We start from the raw sequence: 10520 nt of genomic DNA on the forward strand, positions 1-10520 counted from the left end.
GCACAAACCTCTGCAGAGTGTAATAAACTAATCATGGTTAGCTGTGTTCCCGGTTATGGACATCTTGAGAATCTAGTACCTGGATTTTCATGTGAATCTCAACATGTTACTCTAAATTAATTTTCTTGGGTTATGTTTAATGATGATGTTTAATTGGGATTGAGAATGCTGTCAACCATTCTCAATGTTTAACAACCACCATGATAGTTAAATAAATTTATTCCTTTGAAGTAGGGAAAAATTGGCTTTACGCAAAAACAGTAACCATAGAGCTTTCCACCAGCCAAATATGCATATAGTATAGCTGTTTCATTCCATTACACTCTATGTGTTACCTTGCCAGCATATTCCATGTGCTGACCCGTTTTCGGGCTGCAACGTTAATGTTGCAGACTTTTCAGATGACGATTAAGGAGTTTAGGTCGTGGTTCTATACTCAGTGATGCCGTTGGAGTTGATGGACTCACTTATCTTCCAAGCCATCTGCTGTTATCGTTATTAGATGGCCTTAAGCCATACTTATTGTAATAAGTTCTCTTTTGAGACACTCGATGTAATAAGAGTGTGATTGCTACTCTGCTATAAATCCTCCGAGTACTGTGTGGTGTCAGCATTACTGATCCAGGGATGACACCGGAGCACAGAGATCAGACTGTTTGAGGTCTGGTCGCTACAGAGATGGTATCAGAGCACATGCTGACTGTAGGACACGACCACTAAGCTAAAGACCTAGATCACTATTCACTCTCTTCTCTTCTGACCTCTCATCCTTTGTACTCTTTAGGATGGTGGATGCAAGGAACAAGTTCACACAACCGGATGAAGATACACCCTTTGGACGCCACTTGAAGGAAGTCACTAGATACCTGAATATAGGAGTACCAAGCTTCACGGGAACCTACAACGCCACTTTACCTGAAGAACACCGCTGGATGATTCAAGTTCAAGTTCCAGGAAGGACGTTCATACCAGTCACTGAGCCCATAGAGTTTTCTTTCGTTGCACCAACTTGGAGTCTAGGAAAGAGCATGGCAGCTCACATTGCCATGGGACGCATTGGAGAAGTCTACCGCAAGGATCTCAAGGATACTATCTACCAGATTTGTGGGCGCCGAGATGAACACTGGGAGATGATCAGCACCAGGAAGGATAGATCAATCACAGCTTTTTTTCCAGGAGTTGAATCAGCACATTCGACGACAGGAGAACCAGATGTGCGCCGACATGATAGATCTGAAGAAGGCTAAAACTAGAATCAAGGAACTGGAGGAAGAACTCAAGGCTACACATGAAGATTATGAAGAGGAAATTGAAGTATTGGTGGAGAAGAATGACGACCTGATCAAGAAGATTGGAATATTTATGGGAGACCCTACGCCAGTAGATGAAGATGAAGAATCTCAGGAAATTAGCCCGGAAGACTACATCATCATCGACGGCACCGACTCGGAAGTAGATAGTAGCGATGATGACTATGTTGATGAAGCTGGAGCAGATATCATGGAGTCAACGATCGTAGAATATTTCTAGTAGACCACCACATCAGTAGTAGTAGTCCACCATGTAAATATAGTAGTCCGAGCACTTTTGCGATAGATAGATCGATTGTTTGCTTTTGCCTCAAGTGCATATGGGTAGTGTTTTCTCTTTAGACCCCCTCTATTCTTATATCTCATCTTTTCTAAACCCTCAGATGCCTCCGAGACGTGACCCTGGATTTACCTTTCCACCGGAGCTCACCCAGTTGATCCAGCAGCAGAACACATTGATGCAGTTACTAGTCCAGAATCAGAATTAGGGGAACAACAACAACAACAACCCACCACCACCACCACCTGTTGACCACTTAGCCCGTTTTCTTAGGCTGAATCCGCTGGTGTTTTCCAGTAGCACCGAGCCGATAGTAGCAGATGATTGGCTCCGCAAGACAGCTAGGGAGTTGACCACAGCAGGATGCACAGATGCGGAGAAGGTGAAGTTTGCCACACATCAGCTAGAAGGACCAGGAGCATCATGGTGGGAGAATTTCACAGCCACTTTCCCAGTAGACACTGTCACATGGGACCAGTTTCAGCAGGCTTTTCGTACTGCCCATGTTTCAGCAGGAGCTATGGCCATGAAGAAGCGTGAGTTTCGCAACTTGTGCCAAGGAGGACGGACAGTTGGCCAGTATGTGCAGGACTTTAGTAAGTTAGCACGTTATGCCCCAGATGACGTCGCTACGGATGCAGCTAAGCAGGAGAAGTTTCTGGAAGGACTGAACGATGAGCTAAGCATGCTGTTGATGGTAGCAACCTTCAACAACTACCAGGAGTTGGTAGATCGTGCTCTTATGATTGAAGGGAAGTAGCAGCAAATTGAGAATCGCAAGAGGAAGTATGGACAAGGAAAGTACAATTCAGGAGCTCATCAGAAGCCACGTTTTACCCCTAGACCGGGAGGACATTTTCAGCATACCCATGGAGGAGGTAGCTCGCACAATCACAATGGCACCAAGAATGGTAATGGCAATGGAGGAAGCAACAGCCAGAACCGCACCAACCCCTCAACCCCAGCCAAGAAGGACCTAAGCCAAGTCACTTGCTTTAAGTGTTCGAAGACAGGACATTATGCCAATGAATGTCCTGAATTACAAAATGGAAATAGCAATGGAAGTTCTGGGAAGAAGCCGAACCCTTTCAATAGGGGACAGGTGAACCACGTTAGCGTGGAGGAGGTTGAAGCTCAGCCCGATGCAGTAATAGGTAAGTTTTTGGTTAAGTCATTTACTGCACTCGTTCTTTTTGATACTGGTGCATCGCATTCATACATCTCAAGGGGATTTGTGGATAAGTATAACCTATCAACCCAAGCCCTTAGGTCACCCATGTTAGTAACCTCGCCCGGAGCAGAGTATGTGGCTAGTCTATGGTGTGATCGGTTACCATTAAGGATTGGTAACTATGTTTTTCCCTCAGACCTAATAGTATTGGAATCTCAAGGATTGGATGTGATATTAGGCATGGATTGGTTATCAAAGTATGAAGGGAATATTGAATGTGATAGTAAGTCAATTTTGCTTACCACCCCAGAAGGGAGAAGGATCAAGTATGTATCCCGGCATGTGCCAAAGAGGACTCAAGTAAATTGCCTAACAGGAGTTGTGCAGGAGGAAGTACCAGTGGTAAGGGATTTTCCTGAAGTATTTCTAGAAGAGTTGCCAGGCATGCCACCGAATAGAGATAATGAGTTTTTGATTGAGCTATTGCCAGGCACAGGTCCAATATCAAAGAGACCATATAGGATTCCAGCAAAGGATTTGGTGGAAATTAAGAAGCAGATTAAGGAGTTACTGGATAAGGGATATATTCGCCCAAGTTCTTCGCCTTGGGGATCGCCAGTACTTCTAGTGGAGAAAAAGGATGGATCGTTAAGGATGGTTGTTGATTATCGAGGATTGAATGAAGTAACGATCAAGAACAAGTACCCACTACCAATGATCAACGATCTGTTTGATCGATTGCATGGAGCTAAGGTATTTTCCAAGATCGATCTGCGATCAGGATACCACCAGTTGAAGATTCGAGAATAGGATATTCCGAAGACAGCTTTTACCACCAGGTATGGGCTGTATGAGTATACCATTATGTCATTTGGTCTGACTAACGCACCTGCCTATTTTATGAACATGATGAACAAAGTGTTTATGGAGTTTTTGGATAAGTTCGTCGTAGTGTTCATTGATGATATCCTGGTTTATTCGAAGAATGAAGAGGAGCATAAGGAGCATTTGCGTTTGGTACTTGGAAAGCTCAGAGAACATCAATTATATGCCAAGTTCAGCAAATGTGAGTTTTAGTTGAAGGAAGTAGGATTCCTCGGACACGTTATATCAGGAGAAGGTATAGCAGTAGATCCCGCTAAAGTTGAAACCGTGACCAAGTGGGAAGCCCCAACAACAGTTGGAGAGATCCGGAGTTTTCTTGGACTCGCAGGATACTACCGGAGATTTATTGAGAATTTCTCAAAGATTGCGAAGCCTATGACTGAGTTATTAAAGAAAGATACCAAGTTCATACAGATAAAGGAATGTGAGGCTAGTTTCCAGGAGTTGAAGAAATGTTTGGTTACCTCACCAGTGTTGATTTTGCCAGACCAGACCAAGGATTATGAGGTGTATTGTGACGCTTCCCGTCGAGGACTTGGCGCAGTGCTTATGGAGGAAGGGAGAGTTGTTTCATATGCCTCAAGAAAACTGAAGCCTCATGAGTTGAATTATGCCACGCATGATTTGGAGTTAGCAGCCGTAGTGCATGCTTTGAAGACATGGAGACATTTCCTCATTGGAAACCATTGTGAGGTGTACACGGATCATAAGAGTTTGAAATACATCTTCACACAGAAGGAGTTGAATCTCAGACAAAGGAGATGGTTGGAGCTTATCAAGGATTATGATATGAAATTGCATTACCACCCCGAAAAGGCTAATGTAGTAGCTGACGCATTAAGCCACAAGAGCCATGTCAATACATTAATGACGGGAGGAATACCAAGGGAGTTAGCCGAAAATCTTCGTGAACTATGTTTGGAAATAGTTCCGAGAGGCTATGTAGCAGCAATGGAGATTCAGTCAACCTTGATGGATAAAATCAGGGAAACTCAGAAAGCTGACAAAGAGATTGCCGCTATAAAGGAGAAACTGAGCAAAGGCAAAGATAAAGGATTCCGTGAGGATGAGCACGACACCCTATGGTTTGAAGACCGCGTTTATGTGCCCAATGACCCGGAGATCAGGAAGTTGATTTTGCAAGAGGCACACGACTCACCGTATTCAATTCACCCAGGAAATACCAAGATGTATTTGGATTTGAAGGATATTTTCTGGTGGACCGGAATGAAGAAGGATATTGCGGAGTATGTAGCAGTTTGTGATGTATGTCAGAGAGTAAAGGCAGAGCAGGCAGGATTGTTACAACCATTGCCGATACCCGAATGGAAGTGGGATAAGCTAGGCATGGATTTTATGACAGGATTGCCCAGGACTCGTTCAGGCTATGACTCGATTTGGGTTGTAGTTGATCGATTGACGAAAGTAGCTCATTTCATCCCAGTAAAGACCACTTACACCAGTGCTAAGTTGGCAAAGATATACATGACTAGGATCGTATGTCTGCATGGAGTTCCGAGGAGTATCGTATCAGATAGAGGAACCCAGTTTACCTCAAAGTTCTGGAAGCAGTTGCATGAAACTTTGGGAACCAGGCTAGAATTCAGTACAACTTTTCATCCACAGACAGATGGATAGACCGAGAGAGTAAATCAGATTTTGGAGGATATGCTGAGAGCTTGTGCGCTAGATTATGGATCTAGTTGGGACGATAATTTGCCATATGCAGAGTTCTCTTACAACAACAGTTACCAAACCAGTTTAAAGATGGCCCTTTCGAAGCCTTGTACGGAAGGAGGTGCAGGACACCGTTGTCATGGGACGAAGTTGGAGACCGCCAATTGTTTGGACCTGACTTGATTAAAGAGTCTTGACAGAAGGTGAAGTTGATTCGCGATAGGCTCAAGGTAGCCCAGTCTAGACAGAAGAGTTATGCGGATTCTAAACGCAAGGAGACAGTTTACGAAGTTGGAGATAGAGCTTATCTTCGAGTATCACCACTTCGGGGAACAAAGCGTTTTGGAGTTAAAGGGAAGTTAGCACCACGATTTGTAGGACCATATCGAGTTTTGGATCGTATGGGAGAAGTGGCCTACAAGTTGGAATTGCCCGAAGGATTGTCAGGAGTACATGATGTGTTCCACGTTTCTCAGTTAAAGAAATTTCATGCGGAGATGGCTGACATACCGTTGAGAGATACAGTGCCTTTAGAAACTATTCAGTTGGATAACGATTTGACCTACGAGGAGAAACCAATTAAGATTCTCGAGTTTGCCAGCCGAGTTACTCGCAGCAAGGTTATCAAGTTTTGCAAAGTTCAGTGGAGCCACCACACGGAGGATGAAGCCACCTGGGAGCGAGAGGAAGATTTGCTCAAAGACCACCCTCACCTATTTTCTAGCCAACCCGAATCTCGAGGGCGAGATTCATCTTAAGGCGGGTAGGTTTGTAACATCCCAAATTTTCAATTTGGAATATTATACATTAGATCATCATGCATATCATATTTTATTTTGCTTTTTGGTTGATCCTAGAAATTCTACGCAACTCAATGATACACGGAGAGAGTTGGGGATTTCGTTATTTTCATTTTTGAGTTTTCTCAAATTTTGAGAATAGGATCATTTGATTTTATTTATTTATCATCAATTATTTCTATTACAAAAATATGAGAGAGGGAATAAAATGACTTTCCCAAAATAAAGAAATATTGAGGATTTAATAATAAAATCAAATAAGATTTTATTTCGGAGTTTTTCGATGTTTTATTTGAATTTAGGAAAAAAGTGCGTTTTTCAAAATTGCATTTAGGGCCCAAATAAATGTTCACCTTGTGCTGCTTGATTTTAGAAGCCCGCGAAAACTTATTTCGGAATTTTTGGAGTCCGTTTAGTATTTCTTTTTATTTTTCTTCCAAGCGGAAAAAAAGAGAAAAAAAACGAACCGACTTCGGGCCGTACCCGAGCGGGACACCGCCCGGGGGCAGCCTTTAAATAGCGCCGCCCCGAGCCGCCCCAGCCCATAAGCCCCGCCGCGATCCGCGCGCGCTGCCGGAGCCGCCGCCGCCGACGATCCCGCCGCCCGAGGTTCGTCGCGCCTCGTTTTCTGTGCCGAAAAAAAAGAAAAAAAATCAGCGTTCGTCGTTTTTCTTTTTCTCGGATTAAATCCGCGATTTTTCTGATCGCGATTCCTGATCCGATTTTCGTTTTAGTTTGACTTTTCGCTCGTTTATCGGAATCAGGCAATTCAAGCGCCTAGGCATTCGCCTTGAAACCCTCTATCCGTTTAACCAACTTAAACAAGTTTTTGTTACTGTAAAATTTTCCCTAGATCAAGATTAGTAGAACGAAGTTGTTTTTCTTTCGCCGTTTGTCTTTCGTTGTTTCGTTCGATTTGATTCTTTTTGCCAACCGGAGTTCTTAAGTTGAACCTTCTGGTTAGATCTCTTATTTGAGTTTTACCTGTGCATTAGATGAGTACTAATCGTAAGCCTGTTTGTTTGTCTGCGATAGAATACCCGGAGTGTGCCTCCTGTTACTTCGAATCGTTAGGTTTCGCGGATCATCAACAAGGCAAGTAACACTTTGATCATACCTTTTCTACTACCCAGTTTTATTGCATTAGATCAATCCTCACACATTGCATGATTAGGATCTAATTAAATTGTTGGATGGGAAGTAGATGAGGTAGTACCTATTACCTGTTTATTATCAAACCTTTGGGAGTTACTTCTACGTTTGCTTATTATGCCATGCTATGCTAGTAGACGTGGATTGGGTGAGTGAAATCCATGACAGATGTGAGATTGTTAATTAATGGTTTATCTAAGGTGGCAACTTAAACACACATCTGGGTGGATTGAGGCACCTGGGTATTCCAGGACTTGACTGTTTTCTTTTGGACCGCCACCCAGGCTCAAAGGGATCATGAGACTATTCATACTAGAAACTTCCGTGTGCAGCCACAAGCTATTATGGGCTCTAGCATAGTTGACTAAGTTGTGCGAACTCTTACAGTGGTAGACTAGCAGATGTAGGGGATGTAGGTGGTACGGTCTACCCGATCATAAGGTGCTAGCGCTTCTGAAAGACTATGTCTCGGTCATCCGTCTTCTCAAACACCATGTAGTGCGAGAAACCAAACGGAGGCGATCGAGTCTTGTGGGGAAAAGTGCGCAAACCTCTGCAGAGTGTAATAAACTAATCATGGTTAGCCGTGTCCCCAGTTATGGACATCTTGAGTATCTAGTACCTCGATTTTCATGTGAATCTCAACATGTTACTCTAAATTAATTTTGTTGGGTTATGTTTAATGATGATGTTTAATTGGGATTGAGAATGCTGTCAACCATTCTCAATGTTCAACAACCACCATGATAGTTAAATAAATTTATTCCTTTGAAGTAGGGAAAAATTGGCTTTACGCAAAAACAGTAACCATAGAGCTTTCCACCAGCCAAATATGCATATAGTATAGCTGTTTCATTCCATTACTCTCTATGTGTTACCTTGCCAGCATATTCCATGTGCTGACCTGTTTTTGGGCTGCAACGTTAATGTTGCAGACTTTTCAGACGACGATTAAGGAGTTTAGGTCGTGGTTCTATACTCAGTGATGCCGTTGGAGTTGATGGACTCACTTATCTTCCAAGCCTTCCGCTGTTATCGTTATTAGATGGCCTTAAGCCATACTTATTGTAATAAGTTCTCTTTTGAGACACTCGATGTAATAAGAGTGTGATTGCTACTCTGCTATAAATCCTTCGAGTACTGTGTGGTGTCAGCATTACTGATCCAAGGATGACACCGGAGCACAGAGATCAGACTGTTTGATGTCTGGTCGCTACAGAGAGACGAGTATGTGACCGAGGAACCTGTTAAGTACGCTTACGAGGACCAAGCTTTCGACAACTCTGAGAACTTTGCAGGCAAGATGACCATACCCTCGAAATCACTTCTATCTTTGCTTGCTAGTTGTTCGCTCTATTGCTATGTCGCGCTACCTACCCCTTTCTTATCATGCCTCCCATGTTGCCATGTCAAGCCTCTAACCCACCTTTCCTAGCAAACCGTTCTTTGGCTATGTTACCGCTTTTGCTCAGCCCGTCTTATAGCGTTGCTAGTTGCAAGTGAAGATGAAGACTCCTTAGCACACCATCAACTTCACAGAGATTGATCTCCAAGAAGATCTGTCTTATCATGAGCATCCCGTTGCTATTCTTGAAGAAACTGAGCGCAAGACTCGCAACAAGTCTATCAATTTCCTAAAAGTGAAGTGTTCACACCATTCTGACCGAGAAGCCACCTGGGAACGCAAGGATCATCTTCGCTCTGAATATCCGGAGTTCTTTCAGTCCTAGATCTTGGGACGAGATCCTCTTGTAGTGGTGGAGTGTTGTAACACTCCGGATGTAACTTGCCATATTTGTAACTCCGACTCTTGCCATTTTCGGCCTTAAGTTATGAGATTCCCTTCGTGGTTGGGCTTTTTTCTTCATTTTGCTTTTTGTTCATGTCATGGATTTCATATCATGTCATCATGTGCATCGCATTTGCATACGTGTTCGTCTCATGCATCCGAGCATTTCCCCCATTGTCCGTTTGGCAATCCGACACTCCCACATGCACCGGCGCACCCCTCTTGTCTCTTTTCGTGAGTGGGTGTTAAGCATTCTCGGAATGGACCGAGATTTTCCAAGGGGCCTTGGTAAACCATCGGTAGACCGCCTGTCAAATTTCATTCCATTCGTAGGTCGTTTGATGCTCCAACGGTTAACCGGGTAACCGCAAAGGCCTCTTGTGTGTTGCAGCCCAACACCCCTCCAAAACGGCCCAATAACCCATCTAAACCATCTCCATGTCCTCCGTCATCAGATCACGATCGTGTGGGTGAAAACTACACCTCATTTGGACACTCCAAACTCCCTCTACCTATAAATATGTGCACCCCGTCCAAATTCGCGGTCTAACCCTAGCCCCTTCTCCATCGCGCCGCCGGACCCGTCCGCCCATGCCAGACACGTCCGCCGGACACGTCTCCAGAACCAATCCAACCCCGCCACCTCAACGTTGCCGCCACCAAGACCTATCGTAATGCGCCACGTCGTCCGCGCCCGCGCCCCACATCGGCGCCACCCGCTGAAGCCCGCGGGGGCCCAGGGCAGGCCCCCGCAGCCCACGTCACCGCCCGGCTGACCCACTCCTCCGCGTGCCACCCTGCTCCCCCACGCCCCCGCCCGGCCTCCCTGCTCCTCCGCACGCCGCCCCGCTCCGCTCCACCCCGCCGTCGCCGGCCACCGCCCCTCACCACCCGGCCGCGTCAACCACCGCCGTCCCAGATCGGTGCCTCGTCGCCGCCTCCTCCACCCCTTGTCACAGGCGACCCCAGATCTGGCCTCACCATCTCTCCGGCACCGACCCCAAGCTCCGACCGGTCATCTCCTTGCACCCCGGAGAGATCCCGGTGAGAGCTTCGGCGAACTTCAAATCGCGTGCCCCGAAACCCTAGATCCATTTCGGGAGGTGATTTTCGCCCAAGTCTTTATCTCTGTAATATTTTCAAGCCTTCTTCATCGCATCGCATATTGGTGACCATAGCCCCGATTGTTGCATATGATATGTCGATTTGTTCGCCTCATTGAGCTCTCCACGTTAGAATCATTTTCATGCACGTTAATTCCCATTATGATTCCTTTTTCATTGATGCAAGAGTGCTATAAAATGTTAGTTGCTGGTGATTACCAGATCATGAGGTTTTGTCATTTTTGTTGCATTTGATGTGTGCATCATATGAGTATGAGGTATACATGTGTTTTGAACTACATCATGCCATCTTTACAGGTGTGCTTGTCTTGTATTTTTGTGATCAATGTGGT

The sequence above is a fragment of the Triticum urartu genome, chromosome 4 (genome assembly GCF_003073215.2).
Source record: "Triticum urartu cultivar G1812 chromosome 4, Tu2.1, whole genome shotgun sequence".
Classification (NCBI taxonomy): Eukaryota; Viridiplantae; Streptophyta; class Magnoliopsida; order Poales; family Poaceae; genus Triticum; species Triticum urartu.